This window comes from Nanorana parkeri, unplaced genomic scaffold (assembly GCF_000935625.1).
Source record: "Nanorana parkeri isolate BGI_ZX_2015 unplaced genomic scaffold, ASM93562v1 scaffold14, whole genome shotgun sequence".
Taxonomy (NCBI): Eukaryota; Metazoa; Chordata; class Amphibia; order Anura; family Dicroglossidae; genus Nanorana; species Nanorana parkeri.
Window position 1 is genome coordinate 3,479,571 of NW_017306282.1, and position 21,038 is coordinate 3,500,608.

Genomic DNA, 21,038 nt, shown 5'->3' on the forward strand with positions numbered 1-21,038 from the left:
TCGGGCCCCTATGAGCCTTGGGCTCCAGTTGCTTGCTGCTGTCCTCTGCCAATGCCCATCTGCCCAGTGGGCCCCCACCCCAGCATCAGCCACCCACCCCAGAGTCTGACACCACACTGCTGCTGTTCCCCCAGACGTCTGCTTACCTTTCCACTTCAGTGCAGTGCAGGACCAGCAGCTCAGCTCTGCTCTGCTCCTCTCCCGCCTCGCTCTCAGTGCTCGTTCCTCAAGCTCCGCCCCCCAAAAACCTTTCCTGCACAGGAAGGTACCAACTGAACAGGGGGCGGGGGGTGAGACCGTACCAAGTTTACTGTACGCAGCGGCAGACGCTGTAAGAGCCTCTGCGGTCCTCGCACTTCACCATTGCCCGATACTCATGTAAGGTTCCCGGGCGGGCCCCCGAAGGCTGGGCGGGCCCCTTACATGGATATCGGCCGTACCCCCCTGACGGCGGCCTGTATGTGACAGATCCATGAAGTGTTTTATGCATCTGCAGCTGGTGGTTGAAGGTAATCTGGGCTCAGAGCAGTACCTATGGTGCAGCCACCTTTTTTGATTTCTTCAAATTACTTATAGGGTATACAAAGGGTGGTCCCAGATGGACAGATACCTGCAGAAGAACAATAGTTGCAGATGATTCTTAAAGGGAGAAATATATGGCTGTCCTCTAACCTCTTATGCAAATGACATGATCAGCTGCCATTGTTATCCAATGGTGACACTGGTGCATGTGTGGACCGTAGCTCCTACACTTTTCTTCATAGAGAAGACATGTTTCTAAGTGCATATAATATAACTGGCTATTCATTTTTATAAACAATAACACTATAGATTGTTGATCCATGGAGTATCTGACTATCTTAGGGGATCAGGAAGGATTTTTTTTTCCCTGTTGGAACAAATTGAACCATGAGTTCCTAACGTTTTTTTGCCTTCCTCTGGATCAACTGTGGGGTTAAGGGTCTATGGATGCAGGTTTGCAATTTTCTTTTTTTAATATTTCTATAGGTTGAACTCAATGTTTCTTTTTTAAGTTTCCTTTTTTTAACCAAACTATGTAGCATGTAACTAAGTAGAAGTTTGGGCCCACCAATATTTTGACGCAAGTTAGAAAATCCTAAACTGAACTGGAATTTTTTAGAATAACTCCCACCTTTAACCACCACTGGTGCCTATTATTGCTTCCTAAGACATTTAAAATGGTCAGTTATTGTTGCATGAGATGCTCAAAAGCACTGTGGCGGCTTTGATGGGCCTGTTAATGGCAGACATTAGCCAAGGCTATCTGCTAAAATCTTCAGATATCCATAAACATCTGAATTGCTTTTCTGACTAAAGCCGGTCAGATAAGGCAACTATCCTCTGTGACTAAAGGCACTAAAGCTTTTTGTATCAGTGGGAATTTAAAAAGGTGTGGGGTTCTATTATCTAATGCCAAAGGTTCTCTCTCAAACAGCACACTGACTCCAGACTCCTAAGAATGTTCATAAAATCTGTTTTATCAGTGCCATGTGCTAAACGGTATCATTCTCCCTTATCACCAGATAAGAGGATTTGTTTGAACCTTCTCTGCGTAGTTGTTATCATGCACAATAATTAGGTCCACTTCCGCTGACACTCCTCGCTCACATCTACAATAACCACAGAGATTGTTTGCATTTAAGGGTTGATCCCGGCAAAGAACCCAGCCCTCGGAAGTTATCAAGGCCGTAAAAAGTAGGCAACAGTAACTTTCACTTTAGTATTATGTTTCATAGCCCTGTTCTCAGCCTCACCTTGCTTTATGAGTGATACAATTCCGATAATCAATCTTAGAAGTTTGGAAACGAGGGAGAACCAGCTGAATGAGCAGATTGTTCAAGGTTTTCGCTATAAACCGCCCCTGACTATTAAACAGCGGGGGTGCACTTTAAATTGAGATTTACCTTTTATGGGGATTTGGTTAGGCATTACTTTCTCTTTTGATTTGCAATATTACGTCCAGATGTCCCTGATTTACCATTACAATTTCTGAAAGGAAAAGTAACAGTCACCTAACGGGTCAAAATTAAAACCAGACTTGGTATGGTTCCCCCTGTTAACAGGCAATGGCACCGGGCCATATCGGATAAGCCCTCCGTGCTCCCATATTTTCAAAGGCGTACCTTAAAGCAGAACTCCAGTCTCTAGCACATGTGAAAGGGAAGCACTGGTCTTTTATAATGTACTGTAAAGAAATAGCTTCAAGTACCTTTTTCCTCCTTTTGAATTTTTGCCACCCATGACATTTTTCAGCATGTAAAATATAAATGTATTTAAAAAAACCCACAGTTGGAAAAAGGAATCCCAATAATCCAAGCCATCACAGGCAAGGTGAGTTTTAGCTTAGAGAACAGCCGACATTGCCATACTAAGCCAGTACGGACTATTGCCTTGCAATTTATGTTAACATATTTTGGGGACAGATAGAGCTTTCTGGAGGTATATAATCACCACGGGGGGGGTTATTTTTTTACTATATAATGAAAGAAGTACCGTAAATGTAAAAAAAAAAAAAGTTTCCCTACGTTCTGTTATAAAACATTTATTATCACCCATATTTTTGGTAAAACATAAAAGTCGGGATCATGTCGGGTAAATAGACACCAAAATGTCAAGCCTTAAAATTGCGTGCGCTCGCAAAATCGCAACAAACGCCCATAGGCGACGCTTAAAGCGCTTTTACTGCTCATCAGTTTAGTGTTATCAATGATTAATGGCCCTAAAATTATTGCTCTCACTCCGATGTTTGCGGCGATATGAAACATGTGCGGCACAATAGGTGCAATCGTCGTTTTCGCACATAGGCGCACCCGACGCATATCTGCGTGTGTATGTGGGGGGCGGGGACTTCAATTTTTTTTTCCTTTTTACATTTTTTTTATGCTTTATTTTTTTTAATGATTCTTTAATTTTTGTATTACTTTTTTTCTTTTTACACACAACTTTATTGCTTTTACATGGGGGGGCTAAGAAGCCCCCTATGTGATAGCGTATTTACATGACAGGTCCTCTTTATGGAGACATCGGGGGTCTCTGTCACCTAGGAACCCCCAGAGAAGCTGATAAAGCAGAGATCGGCTTCATCAGCTTCTGTAGCTGGAGAGTGACACTGAATGCAGGAAGTGATGTAATATACATCACTTCCTGCATTCGGCGACTGAGAGAAGATCAAAGGGAGACCATATACTGATCTCCCTTTGATCTCCTGGCACAAAGCCGTGCCGGCAGTGACAGCTGCTAATACAAGCGATCGGGCGCTTCGTGTCGCGCGATTCGCGATAAAAAAAACAAACACGCGTTTCCGAGGGCTACTTGGCTGTATCCCAATGGAAACGCGTGACAAAAACGTCCCAAAGAAGCTCCTGTACTTCTTTGGGCGTAGGACATTTTGTAGCGCGTTCATACGGCCTGTAATACGCCCAGGTGTGAACCATACCCATAGGAAATAATGGGATTTCGGTGTTTGAGCGTTTTGCAGAGCGTAGGAACGCGCTACAAAACGTCCAGGTGTGAACCGGGCCAGAAGCTCCCGGCCAGCCGTTTAATTACAACAGGCCTTTGTCAAGTCTATGGAAATTCAAAACCCTCTTGATGCAGGTAAAATGCAGGTTAGAAGGAGATCCACTCTAGGTCAAATGCACCTGTCTGAATGGTTTCTCAAGGGTCTCACACGGATGCCAGTGATACAAGCCCAAAGCCCATCGACACAGGTCAAAAGGGCCATTTGTTGACTGTGGTTTGGGTGAATTTAAAAAGGTTATTTCATTGACCAGCCCCCCAATAAACTTCAGAATGCCCCCCAGTATTCTTGGTGTCATCTGGCTAGCATACTTGCTAACTTGCATGCTTTTTGACTGGAGTTTCTCTTTGAAGGCTAACCAAACCAAACCAAGCTCATAATCATTGTAAGGGTGCTGGAGAATGAAACTACCAGTTTCTTATATTTCTCTGGGACATCAGTGGTCAGAACCTGTGCTTGAGTTCCTGGATCTGCACACCTGCTGGGGCCATTATAAAGAGGTTTCACTCTCCCTGTTGGGGTTTGGATCTATGTTATACTATATGGCCAAGTGACCATCACACTTATATGAGCTTGTTGGACATCCAACTCTAAAAGCATGGCCATTAATGTTACTGCAGTGGAGAAGGTCACTAACCTGGCTAGGGATGCCTGGATTACAAGACCGGTTGAACAGAATTACAATTCTTTGCCACGTTACTCATATGTATTTCATCTGTGCATTTAGCTGCTTGCCCGGAGCTCAGTTTTAACTGTACATCAATATACCTGTAAGCATTTCTGGCATGCTGTTTATTATTTGTTTGTTCTCAGCCACGATGGACGATAACTGGGCAGATTACCAAATGGAAACAGCATGGATTTTTTTTTTTTCAGAAAACATGTTGGGCGACACATCAAACAAACAGCAACATTATAAGCCAGCTTTTTTTTAAAATGCCATCTAGTCCCCTCAATGGGTCTTTGTTCAGCTCATCTTCCTCGGCCATTTGCCGGCCACATAGGCAGAGTCTTCTTCGGTGAAGTATCATGTACCAGACAGCAGCATGAGTGTACGCCAGGTACGCAGCGTGTGAAGTGCTGACATGAGAGAAAATAAATAACATCTCTGAATGATTTATGCCACATTCTGTACGGTAGACGTACGCTTCGCTGACTCTTTGAAACATTATAAGACTCAGAGAAGGTAAAATTCCACACGATGTTTGATTGGCAGATAAACATTTATTTATATAGGAACATTATATAGTTTTATCGGTTTCTATCGTGTTCAGAGGGGGGAGCTGGAAAAAAGTTCAATGCGTTAGGTTGACAACCTTAACATTAAAGGAGAACTCACAAAAAATTCAGCTGTAAATATATAAACTGAAAAGCTGTTTTACCCATTGATGCTTGAATGTTCTGAAATAAAACTGAAATGAACACAAGAAATGACAGGGCGCCTGCCCTAGTGTAAAATCGTTTCATTAAAAGGTATGCTCTGATGAAGGGGGAGTGGCCCCAAAAACGCATTTAGCACTAATGGTCAAACGGAGAGACGTATAGGCTGTTCCCAGTGTGGAGCTTTATACCTTTATACCTCGTGTGTTGCCGCATAGCCGCAATTGGCACCTTTTAAAGACCCGTTTGTGAGTATGATTATGTTCATTTACATACCTTTTTAAAAAACGATTTTACACTAGGGCAGGCGCCCTGTCATTTCTTGTTTTCATAGGTTTGCAGTTCTTGACTGACAACAGGGGTGCCAGCAATAGTGGTGGTATTTGACGGGCACCTTGCTAATTCTCTGGCGCTGATGTGGAATCTGGTATATCGGTGTTCGCTTGAAAAACTGAAATGAAGCCTGTCTTCTGTGATGGGCAGAAAAGTAGCCATTACATACAATGTAGAAAATATCTTCCTGAGCAGAATGTGCTCACTAATAAAAGAGATGACAATACTGCAAGCTCCGTGCATAGCTAGAGGTGACACTGTAGCAAACTAAAACATATAAGAACACAGAGCACCCTCTGGACTGTGCAAAACATCATCTTTAATAAATAAATTTAAATTAAACAACTGGCAGAACAATAGTCCAAATCTAAAATCTCCTATTTGACTAATATTGCCAATATCAATAAGTCTGTCCTATCTGTTCTTTCTAAGTTCTGTTCTAGTATGTTGTAAATCCTGCCATGAGACCTGCTAAATACTAGTCCAATGTATAGGGTGACAACTCTCGACCTGTCCCATTGAAATCACCACAGTGGTCACCTCTGTAGCTGCTGTAGCTGTATCTGCACATGAGGATGTTAGGTGGTGGGTCCTACCAGCACTCTGTCTTCTGATCACAAACCACAATTGCCCTTCATAAAAGTTTTAGCCCAGTCAGCCCTTGGCTTTTACTTGGATACTGGCATCAGTTTGTGTCAAACTGATGCCAGCGACATAGGCCCAAAGACTATCAACACAGGCCATAGTTGGACCATAATGATGTAAAGAAAAGTATCCGGGAACCATGATCAGCATGTATGAACAGCCAATATCAGTAGTCATTAGTGATGTTCAGATACCAAGTACCGTACTCGGTACAAGTAGAAATACAGATACTTTTCCAGCTCCAAGACTAGACTGTAGAAGAATTCAAAAGTTAGGCGGCAGCTGTCATTTGTAAGGAGCACACGGAGCTCCTGGGATTTGAACATCTCTGTTTTAATGTATGATTTTGTTTTTATAAATATATATAAGGAATGCACCGATACCATTTTTTCAAGTACAAGTACTGGTACTTGTCCAAGTACTCACAATTTTTGTTTATTGTCATGTGACAGTTTTTCTAAAACAATACAAACTAATGATTTCAGGACAGTGGTGGACCACCAGAGCTAAGTCCCAGCTGCAACCGCTGCAACCCTGGTAGTTCTCATGAAAATGCCAAGTATCGGCACTGGTATCTGAACATCCCTAGTAGCCATGTATACGATTTACATACAACTAAGTCAAGGCTTCATGTGATACTTGGCTGGTGTTCATTGCGTAACCAGTAATAAAATCCCTGACTCCTGGCATGCTTCTGCATGGACCATCTTCTTCTAGTAAGCACTAAGGAGTTAAAGTATCTCACAGTGAACTATGGTGCTCTCTATGAATGTTTTTGTTTTGCTACTCAATCATCTTGGGAGTTCACTCTAAACAGAAAAAAAATTCTAAATGGGCAACATTCTAACAGTTACCAACTAAGGTTACAAACCAAAATATAATTATGTAAAATTAACAAAAATGCATGTCAGTCTACGTCAGCCAGCTAGCAAATCACCACAAATGCACTAGGCTTAATAAAAGTGTGTACCAGGGCAGGATTGGAAACCTGCCACGATACAAAGAATGTTGTGTGCAAGGGGACTGCTGACCTAAGTGCGTTGTGTTCGGAACAAGTGATGTAATTTAGACCGTGAAACCTGACGCTTCAACAAGGTGTGTGTTTTTATACCTAACACCAGACATTAATGCTCTCTCAGAAGGTATCTTCATATGTGAAGTATGAAACAGCACCATGGGAGGTTGTTGGGTTTTGTTTTTCATTATAACAAAACGTTTTTTTAAATATATGGAAAAAATTAAATATATGTCACCTATGTAACTGGTGCCCTGTGTTGATATGCATAATAGTTAAATAAAAGAAACATATAACCTAACTGTATGATCTACATTGCCTATTTAGGTTTGTAATGTAATCCATACTTCTTAATAGACATGTGCGATTCGTTTTGTTCTGAATCAAAATTCAGACGGATTTTCCGAAATTCGGACATCCGAATTCCAATGCACTCGAATGTGTCTGAATCCGAATTTCGGTTTCCAAATTTTGGATCCCGTACGAATTTAGTTTAAAAACCAAACTGAATCGGACATGTGACTTTGTATTTTCTGAATACAAATTTTCGTAATGAAAATTCGTGTTCAGTATATACAGGTGAAACTCGAATAATTAGAATATCGTGCAAAGTTCATTTATTTCACTAATGCAACTTAAAAGGTGAAACTAATATATGAGGCCTCAGCTTTAGTAATATATCTATATGGCTCCCAGAACGGAATGGCATTCCGGAGCTCCGGATCCTGAATGCTATTTGGGTCTAGGAGATTCAGCTTTAGTATTAATATCTGTATATGGTTTTCTGTTTTACTTGCAATGAATATTCGTAAACTAATCCGAAACTAATGAAATTCTGATTTTCTCCAAATCCGAAACCCTAACCGAATTTCGGATCCGAATCCCGAAATAACCAAACCGAGTTTTTCCACAGCTTACATGTCTATTTCTTAATCATTTTGGGATTTAGTGGATGCCCAAATACTGAGAAACCCTATGGATCCCAGTTGGCTTTTCATGTGATGTGCAGTGCTGCCAAACTTTCTCTTTCCTGCCCAGGGCTAAAGCACAGACTGTCTCTTGTATGTTTGTAGTCCATGCTGCTTATTCAGTTTGGCATTTGGTGGATGCCGAAGTGGTAAAAAATCCCAGGGATCCTAATTGGCTTTCTATTTCATGTGCAGTGCAATCTTTCACATGCTTAGCCCAGGGCTAAAGCACAGACTGCTGTATGTTTGCAGTCTTGGGAGACTTTAGAGGCTCGAAGGGTATGAGTAATAGGTAAGTTTGTTCTCATTCTGTTCTCTGGATGTTTAAATACGGCAGCTCCCCAATACAACATATTAAGGCAAAAGTGTAGAGGCACATATTGGCACTAGAAGCTCTGGTATGTATTTATATGAAATATAAAGACCGGTATGGAACAAAAGAAAGCAAAAAATTAGTATAAGGCCCGCATGACAAGGTGAGAAGGGGAGCCAGGCCACATAGAGTTAAAAATACGTTTTAGAACAGTTTAAAGGGGTGGTCACTTACCTGATTGGGTGCAAATGTTCTAACTGGGAGGGGCTTTTTTAGGAGTCCTGTGGAGAGGGGTGTAGGAAGAGATGGTCCAAAAGGGTAAGGTAGAAATAGGAATGTAACTACTCTGCATTACTCTACACTTTTCAACATTTACAAAACATAAATTAATAATGGGGCAGGTCTTCCCTGTATAGTAGAGCATTCCACCCATTGACTCCAAGGGATGAGCAAAATTAAAAGTCTTCATTTTCCCAAAATATCTTCAAAACATAGGATTTTCATGAAAATTTGCAATGTTGCAAAATGTGTGATTGGGGAAGGCAAAATGAAACCACAACTTTTCCTTTAGTTTGCACTCAAGAGGGTGAGGGCCACCCCGAATGCCACCCACCTCGGATAATACCCCTCAATTCAGCTTTCTTTCTTTGGAAGAACGGTTTACCCATAAGAATGAGTGGGACCAATTTGCAGATGTGCAGTATGAAGAAGAGCCGGCCGAAACCTCGTTAGAACAAAGAGCACAAGATTAGGGAAAAAGTAATATCCCAGATGGGCTTCACTCAGGCGGGTAGGAGGATTTATAAAAGGCAACATTCACTAAAGGTAAAGTTGTCTTTTATTGGTGGTTTTTAAGAGTGCAGTGGGCTTTAAATTGCTCCTAAAGTGGGTTATACATGGCTCTATATCTTTCGGGCTGAACGAAAAAAAGAGGTTCTTCCATCAACGCCTACGAAAGTTGATGGATGAATCCCCCATTGTTTGCACTGTAGTCTGCCGTCCTCTGTCACAATACCCAGACAGAACCTGCAGCTGATTGGATGCTAGCTCTGTTCGGCCAAGACTTTTCCAACCAGCTCCTTCAGCTGATTGAGGGATGCTAGGAGGAAGGGTGCCAACACCGGCACCCACAGAAGCTATTTCAGCTGGCTCATCAGGAACCAGTTGAAATTTGAACCGTGTGTACCTGACTTACAGAAGCATTTTCCAACTATACTGAAACTGTCCTTTGAGCCAAAATGCCCTCTCAATAGCTCCATACTTTAGCATTTTTAATAGAAAAAAAATAGACAGTTGAAAAAAAGGGAAAATAATTAAAAGCAACATTACACAATTAGCGATCAAATGCACAAAATAAGAAAAAGAAGAAAAAACACAATTAGAAAGAACACTAAATGGTAATAAGAATCAACTCAACTACCCCAATGACTCCCAAGATAAAAAAACAAACCTTTTCAGTTGATTTTTTTTTTAAGCAAATGTTGCCTGAATAGCAGCAGTAAGTGGAATTGAGAAGTCATCAATTTTACGCAAAGTCAATTTCACTAAAAACATTAAGCCCCTCCCTATGGACCACCAATGTCAATCATAAGATTCTGCTGTTTGGCATCTGATGCCGGAAATCATAACTACATTGAAAATGTTAACCCAGCCAGGGAAACAGAGCTGAACAAGAGAAATACATATTACAAAGTGCCTTTCCTTTCTCTCCACACTGTCATAAAAGTGGATACAATCTAAAAATAAGTGAGCACATGGGAACCATATTTGCTATTTTTATTTTATGGTGAGAAAAGGTAAAGTTTTACATTAAACTAAAGCCGTATTAGGTCGTGTATATCTGCTTGCCCATCCATCCCGCACCTGCTATAAATTCTACGTGTTCCTCCGGCAGTATCAGAGAAGCACAAAAGCCTCAAAGTCCTAGTAACTGTCTCCACAGAAACATTGAGCTGTGGAATTCATATCCCTTTATAAGAAGGCTTGATGTATCAAGATGCTTGAATAGAAATCAATGCAGTTTTAACTATGCATTTCCATGTGTCCAGTGGCGTAACCAGAGTTCTGGGCGCCCGGGGCAAGTCTGCTGCATGCTCTGCCATAGATGCTTGTGCACTTCATACTGTACTGTCAGATTTGTTTTTATTTTATATTTATAAGTAAAACTATATGCAGAATGAGAAACAGTCTTTTAAAGTGTTTGCTTATCCAAAACTATGGATAGAGTAGTGAAGGGTTAGAACCCCTATCATGTTTTTACTGCTATCTGGGGCTCCAGAGATTAAACCTCACTTCCTGCCCTACTGACAAAGATTTACCAGACATGAAGTGCAAGAAGACTCTCCAACCTCAACACAAACAGAAGTACAAAAAGTTTTTATAGTACAGTACGGAAGACTGGAACCTCTGTTAGATTTTTATTTTTGGCTGTGTGAGTTTCCCTCACTTCCTGTCTGATGAAACTGTTGTGACTACAAATTCTGAAAGCCTTTAAGTATATCTAAATCAATTTTTTGTTACGTTTAGGACAGAGTAGGAAATTGCTACGTTTTGCATGCTGCCTGTGTTCGATTGGGAAGATTACGCTTCATTTCCTGTTGCGGTGACACAATAGTGAGGGCTAATCCCATTGTAGGCATTTGTCACTGGAACAGTTGTTCCCATTGGAAGATTTACCCCCACCTCCTGTTCTTGTAACATCCATAAGATCTTAATACTTCCACACGTTATCCAAAACTTTAAAGAAAAAAGATTTGGCTTTAGATGTACTTTAAGAGGATTTTCCAAGCACCTGTTTCCCATCCTACATATACACATGGGCAAGTCACTTGAATATAATACCCAATAACATAGACTATTAGCCTCTTTAATTCTCTGATCACATGTCACCTGTCATAGACCTGTATCTGGGATGCATCAAACCATTCCAGAGCTCTCTACGCTTCCCTCACAATAGCTCTATTGGGGACCATGTTTGACCTCTACCAAACACCAGGCTCTTAAAAAACAAAAAGTCCCCACAAGTCTCTGCTTTTCTCCCCCTTTCGTATTTGCCTTCGGAACAAATTAGGTTTTGTTTGAGGCTTTAAATATAATTACCACCTTGTGGCCTTGGGCTGTGGAAATATGAACCCCTTTTTTAATACGATAGTAAAATGGCATTCCTATGACATAGTCTTTAATCAAAAACATTAAATCATTTCCAGTTCATTGTAAGAGTTCTGCTGGCTAGTAAACTTTCATTGAGGTAAATTCAAACAGTGTGTTCACCCCATTGAAGAGTAGGGCCGCCCCTTACCCCCACCACACATGCAAAGGCTAACATGGACCATCTGTAGCGGGGCGATTTTGTACCACACAACATTCTTACATCTCTTTTATGTGAAAGGTTGCAATTAATTTCAGCCCTACCTATGTACAGGCTATGCAGCCAATACGGGCTATAAGTTGCCCATATCCTGCTAGGATGGGATAACACAACAGGCTTAATTCACAAAGCTAATGCACCAAGATAGGGATCTTTATTGTCAAAAACAGGGACAGTTATTTGCAGCTGAGACCAAAGAGATTTAAAAATTAGTCACATGACTGAAAATAAAGATCCTTAACCAAGTGCTAAAGCGTGAAAAATGTTTTCCTCCGTCTTGTGCCATAACATTTAAAAAGGTTTGACACACATTGCTATTGAAACATTTGTTATCCATGGTGAATGGAGATCATTTCTAGATTGTGCAACAAAAGCCACACAGGCCAAATTAATCTCCTTATAGTCCAACTAAAGCCATTTTATTTTTCAGCTTTAGATAGACATGGAAAAAGTCAATACTTCTGCCAAACTTTTACTGCGGTCTGTGACCCCGTTGGGGAGATTTTACCTTACTTCCTGTAAGGTACTATCCGGTAAGGAAATAATGGAAGTGGCTGTCAAAGACACAGGAAGTCACAGCCTAACAGAAGTTCTCCCTGTGCATGCGTGGGTTTCCTTCGGGTACTCCGGGTTCCTCCCACACTCCAAAGACATGCTGGAATGTTAATTGGCTTTTGTCTAAACTGGCCCTGTATGTATGCATGTGGCATAGGGATCTTAGACTGTAAGCTCCTTGAGGGCAGGGACTGATGTGAATGTGCACTATGTAAAGCGCTGCGTAAATTGTCGGCGCTATATAAATACAAATAATAATAATACTTTCTAATCCTCCCCCATTTTTTAGAATAAAACTGTAATAATAGTGCAATGCTCTGGGAATGTCATAAGCCGCCATTAATTACACAGCAGTAAAAAAAATGTGTACAAAAAAAAACGTATTATTGGATTTTTTACAAATATGTGTACATAAACCATAAACTCCAGGCAAACACCTCAGTGAGCAGACACATTTCTCTATATATGCCATTTTATCTGCCATAGGATTTGTATTTCTGTCCACTCGGTTCTGAGATTTACACAGCTCAGCTATAAAACAAAGATGGATGAATGACATCACTCACACTTAAGAACATTTAATTTAAAAAAAAAAACCCACACATTTAATGATGAGCGTCAGCATAAATTTGTGTCTTTCATGTCTGCCGGCAGCTCTAATTTCATGATTGCATGGAGAGAAATATTAATATAGCATCCGATTCACAGCCAGTACCAACAATAGACGGTGTTCCACTGCTGAAAGCTCATGTCATTGAAGGCATTAATCTCTTATGGCTTTGTGGTATGTGTAGCATGAGAAGGTTGTGAGTGAAGGAAGGTATGTCTGATTGATGACATTTTTACTGCAATTCTATGTTTATTGATTGGCCCAACCATTCAGGTTCACTGGTGACAATTTCCTCTGCTAGCCTCCCTTTCTTCTGCTTCACGCTTTGATGGAGAACAAAGTTATGCTCCTGGGAACTAGCTGGCCATGTTTAGACTGGAGCTGAAATGCTAATCATACAGTATGTTCAGGCAATACAGCGCAGAGCGCCACAAACGAAGGCAGTCAATGGGGGAACGTGCCGGTGACTTCAAATGATAACACCTTGGAATTCAGAGATAATAAATACATTTCACAACAGAACTCGGCATCCCAAATATAAGTATAACCTAACAGGGATGTTTAATGTAAAAAACATATACCTTTGTGTTAAGGGAGAACTATGGGGCTGTGTCCTCCAGAGACCCAAAACTTAGTATATAGCAGGCTATTGCCCGCTATATGCTGAGAGCCCAGGGCTGCTCTACCGCCGGGATGGATCCCAACAATACTGTAGAGATCCACCCAGCTGGCTGATTGAAAGCTGGCTCTGCCTCTCTAGAGCCAGCTGTGCCCGCCCCCTCCACGGCCATTTCTCCAATTTAACCATTTGCTGCCCGGAGCAATTTCTTACTATTTGCACACACATGATAACATCTAAATTTTTGGCCAGAAAACAGATTAAAACCCCCAACAATTATATATTTTCTGAAAGCAGAGGCCCTGTAGAATAAAAAAAATGCTAGTTACAATTTTTTATGTTGCACGGTATTCACACTAATGTTTATCAAACCAGTATTTTTAGGATAAAATATACTAAAATGAAATTTAGTGCACAGAAACATAATATTATACCCTATGTGTTGGTAAAATATAAAAGATGGGGTCATGCCAAGTAAATAGATACCAAACATGCCTTAAAATTGCATTCGCCCGTGCAACCACAAAAAACTGCAATACCCAAAATGTCCCATAGGTGATGCTTTAAAAGCTTTCATGTTAGTGTTACCACTGATTGATGGCCTGGAATTATTGCTCCCACTCCAATGTTCGTGGAGATATGTAACGTGTGGCACAATTTTAGCTTTTGCACGTACGCACATCCGACGCGTGTTTGCATTGTATGTGCATGCACGTGGGGGGCGGGGGACTTTAAAATTCTTTATAACAAGCCTCCTATGTAATAGCAAATATAATGTGACAGGTCCTCTTTATGGAGACATCAGGAGTCTTTCGGACCCCTAATGTCACCTAGGGACCCCAAAGAAGCTGAGGAAGCAGAGATCTGCTCCACTAACTTCTTCTCTAAGAGCCAGAGAATGTGCACAGTGACACTGGAAGTGATGTAATACACATTACTTCCGGGTCCAGTGATCGGAGGAGAGATCAGAGGCTAAAAGCCTGCTGAACTCCCTACAATCTGTCAGGGGAGACCCGCCGTGCTGGAAAGATCCAGCGCCTGTATAGACGCCAGATCACTTGCGCATAAACAGCAATCACCGGCTGTTTAAAACGATACCAAGAACACGGCAGCAGAAGCAGCCATGTTCTTGGTATAACCACTTTGGGCGGATGACGTGTATTTACGTGAACCTGCCTAAAGTGGTTAAAATATTTCAAATGGTGTACGGTCCCCTTTAAGAGGATTGTTTGGTGGTTTTGTATTTATTTTGTGTTATTTTTTATAATTATAACATATATTTAAAAAAACTGAAATATTGTACGTTAATATTTTGCTTATTTTATAGCCAGCGGGTGGAACTATTGCCTCCTTTTATCTGTGGAGATGTTATCTCCTAACAACCTGTTTTAAAAAGCCTATTATGTACAGTGATCAATAGATCAAGCTCCTATTTAAACACAGAACTGAATGAGACCAATACATTATTCGTTATTGGACAGCACAAGCCAAAGTTGCAATCAGACAAAGCCAGCCTTGTAGCAGGCAGCTACAGCTCTGCTGTTTCTCTTCAGCTAACCCACAATGCTTTGTGAATCCTTTATCACAGATGAAATATGCGATACATATTATAAAACAGTTTATAAACTTTAATAAAATTGACAAAAATGTTATAGTTTCCTTTATTTTCTGCTCATTGTTTATCATAAGCAAAGGGGCAGGAAGTGAGTGAAATCTCTCTAGATGGGGGAACAGACAGCAGAAACCTCACAGCCCTTCTACCTCTTCCCCACAAACTAAAATACATGTTTTAGCTGGAGTTGGGGTTTTTTTAGGAATTGTGTAGCGATTCTATTTTCCTTCTTAATTATGTACACCACTGAAAAATCAAAACAAATGACAGTCTAGTACATAAGAAATATTGGGTATGATTATTTCATATTTGCATTTCCAGACAGTAGGTGGAGCTTTAGACTAAAATTAATGTTTTGGCTGGAGCTGGGCTGTACACTAATCGTGTAGTATTTATGTGGTTCTTTCTTAATTATGTTCACCACTATAAAAATAACATTTCTCTTTAGTCTATCATCTGATTATTTCATATTTACATTTCCAGTCAGTAGGTGGAGCGCTAGACTTCCTTTTTACTGTTACAGCATACCTACTATGCTGAAAATGGCCCAATCTTATACCTCAAGTTCAGATCTTACACTGCTGAATAAGTAAGAGGAGTGACTTACTCCATCTTCCTATTCCCTGTCTGCTCAGATGGCTCTATACAGACCTTCAATTAGAGGGAGACTGTATAAAAGCAAGCTGCTTTTGCTGTGCTCTTACTTTAGAAAACCCATAATGCTTTGTGACACAAGTGCACCTTCTATTAAACATGTAATTGTAGAACAGAGATTTTATATGAATAGTCCAAAATATATTTATAATATACACTAATAAAAAATTAAAGGTGAACTCCAGGCAAACATATTAATGCACAGATATAATAAATATATGGGAGCTGTTTTACTGCCAAAGGATTTGTTTTTCTGTCAATCCAGTCCTAGGATATATATAGCTCTGCCACACAGCACAGCCCAGTCTGGTAGGGTAGGTAACCTGATTTTGCTCTGCTGAAGTTACATATCACTTGTTGCTCAACCAGCCTGTGAAAGGAGAAGCAGCAGACTGTTTGGCTCATCTCTCTGTCACTCTGTTCACTCCTCCTGTCAGCATGCACCTTTGTTAGTACATGAGCAATGTAATATAACTTAATGGCTTTGTGCTGCTCCTGCCTCTCCCAGGTAAGGCTGGTACCAAGTCAAATTCAGGAACTTACACTGCCTAAATTTAAATAAGAGCTCAACTCCAGGAAGTGCGGGGGTAGCCACACTTATGTCTATGTTCAAAAATAACAAAGATACACTCACCCAAAGATCCGAGCTTTCACAGCGCTCCCTGCAGCGTCTCTCCTACACTGCAGCATTGGTACGCTCCTTGGTGTCCTCACGTCTATACACTGCGTATAGAATGTGATGATTTACGGGACCTTAGACCGATGCAGTGGAGCAGGAGAGAGGCTGGAAGGACCGGTCCAAGAACATGCTGGCTCCAAGGATTGGGTGACAATAACTTTTTTTTTAACCTAGACAAAAATGAGCAGTTAACCCTTGCAGTGCAGGGGTAGCCCCACTGCAAGGGATAATAATTTTTTTCCCCTGGAGTTCTTTGAAAAAATAAATTGAATGATGTAAATAACAAATACAGAGGCGCATTAACTTTTGTATCTGTCTGTTTTGTATCTGTCTAAAGTTCAGCTTTAAAATAAAACTGACCCAAACCCTGACAGTTTTCCCTTTAAGAAAATGCATTACAAAATATGAAAGCTACAGGTGTCCCGGGTAATATACGACCCACGCTTACAGCAAACATGTTCCTGAAAGTCCTTATTAAAATTTGACTTTGCCATGAAGCAAATACTACTGCCTTGTGTAAGCTCATTAAAGTTCAGTTCATTCAGTGGAATATGAATTCCGGTAATATCTGAATGAGATCATAGATTATTCACTATTATCACCAGTCTCTCCGTGTATATTGCTGGGAAAGTCTTAAATTCAGTCCATATGTGTTCCGTCTGCCCATCTCACAGCGTTTCTCTAGATCTGCTTCAAATGCCCCATTCATATAAGGAATTGTTATTCATGAAATCTATCATTCTTACTTGCAAATGCTGTATCCTGTTTGCAGGATTTTCTTTTAATTAATAAAACATATGTGACCTGGATTGTACCGTGCTGTAAAGCGGAAGGTGGGATGAGAGTGATGCAGGCTTTGTGCACAGGACGGATGGTTGTGTAGCTAAACTCAAGGACAAAAATGTTACATACTGCAGCTTACCAGTCCTTAGATGTGGTGGATGCATTCGTTTTCTTTTTCAGGCCAGGTTCACACGGTGATCTGTGACCATGCGGCAATCATGCACGAAACTGCTGATCGCGCTGGCGGTGCCATTGTTTTCTAATGGCACCCCAGTCGCAGCAGGCCGATTGTGTGGTTACCTGCCCTGATTCTGCCCGTGCAATCGTGCATGATCGTGGCTAAAAAAAATGCGCCAAGCAAAACAGATGACAAACGCACTCATCAATTCGTCACCAGCTTTACAGCAAGGTGCACACGGAATGGGCTTTAAACAGTAAAACAGCAAAAAGTTTTCCTGGCACACTCACCAGCTAGCATGTAAAAAAAACTTGTCTCACACTGAGGTTAAAAACAGAGGTTTGGATACACGTCTTCTGCAGAAAATGTGAAAGCCGCACAGCCGCGCCAAGGCGCCTCTTATAGTGCGGTCCTAACTCTAAACTATCAGAGTGCGTTTGTCATCTGTTTTGCTTGACCGATTTGGTGCAGTGACGCATGGGGGTCTCAGCTGCCATTGGGATGTGCGGGATCCCTTGTGCGTCTCTGTGCCTTTAAGGGGGGTTGGGCTTCCTCCTGACAAACCTGCACCCAATTTTATCTTCTGCTCCATGTGCTCCAAGATGGAGACTCTCATAGTTTAGAGTTAGGACCGCACTATAAGAGGTGCCTTGGCGCAGCTGTGCGGCTTTCACATTTTCTGCAGAAGACGTGTATCCAAATCTCTGTTTTTAACCTTAGTGTGAGACAAGTTTGTTTGCATGCTAGCTTGTGAGTGTGCCAGGAAACCGTTTTGCTGTTTTACTTTAAAAAATGCACGTCCCGAAAAAAGGTACATGTACCTTTTTTCAAAAATTGCTGGTCGTATATAACCCTATTGATAATCAATGGGGCTGTGTGGCAAATGCTGTGTGCATCCGCACACAAACGGGCGGGCCCAGGACGGGCGTCCCGGGATCGCCCAAGTGTGCACCTGGCCTTTGCTTTCTTTCTAGATTTTCAGTTAGAGATCCTGCCAGTAATATACTTACTGTCCTAGGGTGACAACGCTCACTTATTGCACTGTATCTATGAAGGAACAGTGTTACCACACTTAGAAGTGACAACTAGGCAAGGCTGATAACTAGACATGTAAACCCACAAAAAAATTGTTTTGTTTCGTTTTGGATCAGTTTGGAATTTTAGCAAAACGAAATTGAAATGTCTACTGATTATACAGTTTGAGATATTGTTGCAGAGTACACAGCACTACATTCCTGTCAGGATCAACAGGTTTTTTGAGCTTATTTAAACAGACAGAATAAAATGCTTTCAATGGTCTATTTCTGCATTCCTCAACCCTTTTACCACTCAAGGCACCCTTCAAAAGTATGCAAAATCCGAGGCACCCTAGTCTAAAATGTAATGTATTTTTGGAGGGACCACATACAAAACACATAAAAAAAGTGAAGTTCCTCCTTTCACATTAAAGTCCTCTCTTCAAATCAGGAGCCCCCCCCCCTCACATCAGGGCCCCCCCCCTTTACATCAGCAGTTGTCTTTTCATTAGAAGCCCCCCTTTTCACACCAGAAGCCCCTCTTTCACACCAGAAGTCCCCCTTCATATCATAGTCCTCCATTCACATTATAGTCCCCCCTTCATAGCTAAACCCCCCTTTCATATTACAGTCCCCAACCTTTTACAGTTCTGGCTTCACATGAGGAGCCCCCTTTACATCAGAGTCCTACCATCACAAATTTCCAGTGCACCTCTGAAGAAGCCAGAAGGCACCCTGGTGTGTCACGGCACCATGGTTGAGAATGGCTATTCTATTTGATAGACCAAAGAGGAACAAATAGAAGTTCATTGTTAGGGTTTATATACTATTAAATGATGTTTATTGAATACAGAGGTGGATAGGTAGAGAAGCCCTCCGCACACCTCACAGCAGTCCAGGCCTATGTAGAAGATGGTGCTCGCAGTGATAACCACGGATGGCGCCGTGCAGACACAGAGTAGAAACAAAAATCACCAGCACTCAGCGATATCATTAAACATGACCATTTAATAAGAGTGTTGAGACCATACCTTACACTTTTTGGCTTATCTGAGCGCTGGCTGCCCTCTTACACTGCATCCTGAAACTCAGCTTGTACTATCAGGTACGGCGCATCACAATTGTTTGATATACTTTTTTTCATTTTTTGCTTTTCTGCTCATTTAAATATGGCGGATTTCCCGCCATGATGATGTCACGGGGGGGTGTTTTACAGGTAATTGGTAAACCTCATGGGGTATATATGTGGTTCTTAATGTTTCTATGTTGTCACGTCTTTTTACCCTGAGGAAGGGACCCTGTGCGGTCTCGAAACATTGGCTTTTGTTATTGTGACGTTTTGTCCAATTAAATGGACATGTTTAATGATATCGCTGAGTGCTGGTGATTTTTGTTTCTATATTGAATACAGAGCTGATTTAGTTTGTGTCTTTTATATCTGCATGGAGTTGGGCTTTAAAGCACTATCATAAAAGTGTGATACTTTGATAACTACTTGTGATCAGTACAAAAATTATATTTCATTAACTATTTTTCAATGCTTTTAGAGTTTTCATCTTTTCTATATACATACAATAACCACTCAAACATGGATATTGTTCCCTTGTAACCATAGCAACTGGGGGCACGTTGTATGTTGTTTTTGTACTGAACATCCCAAGAAATGTAATGTTCTGCTCTTGTGATGGTTGACTGCTTTTGCACTCAGGAAGAAAGAAGGCACTGGAATGGAGGCAGCAGTATGGAGCGGGAACAGGTAAACGTTTGCCATTGAGTGTGCTAAAATCCTTCATATGTATACCACTAACCTCTTAACAAAAGCAGAATATTACTTTAACCTCACAACCGGCCATTGTAATTATTCGGCAGATCAGGGAACCTGTTTATCTAAGAGGACGTTTATAAATGTCCTAGTATATAATGTGTCACTAGATTCCCGCCGCTAGATGGAGACAAGAATCATAGAAGCTTTCTGTGCTCCTCAGTGCCATCTAATGGCAGAATGCCATGCAGAGTTTTATAAATGAACCCCTTTGTATAACAGGAATTTAAAGGACAGCTTTGTTTTTTGCATCGCTTTTCCCTATATGTACAGTAGTATAAAATAAAAACCCAGTGGTTTTTAAATACTATAAAACAAAGCTTTTTCTAAAAAAATTATATAAAATGTATTTTGGTATAGTATTGCATGACTGGGTAATTGTCAGTCAAACCATCACAGCACTGAAAACTGAAACAACACTGAATGTCCTGGAAAGGAAGGGGATATAACATGCTGGTAATAAGGTGAAGTGCATCTAAAGAGTGTGAAAGGGTTAGGTTTTTATTGCTGTATGTGTCCCTATGTAAGAAATCACTCTTTTTAACTGCCGTACTGACCATTCTCACTAGTGGAGAACGTAAGGAGAAATCAAACATTTTAGGTTGTCACTAGAAGTAGATGATAGGAAATCTCCCAACTGAGGTATCTGTTTCAGTGATAGATGCCTTAAATATGGAGATGTTTTCACTCCCTTAATGTCTCTTCTCTTGGATAGAAAGTGAAGGTGAATCTCCCCAAAAAGACTCAATCAACTCAACTCCATTTTTTAAAAACATTTTAAAAATAAAGAGTCCTGCAGTGTATAAAAAATTGTGAAAAGCAACTTTAACTGTAATACTCAACTGCCCCCCTACTTCTGTCTTCTTCTGGGTTGAATGACGCCCAGCTTCATCTTACCCATTTCCTCTGATCCTAGGCTGTCATGTAATCACATTGGTCTAGGTTCAG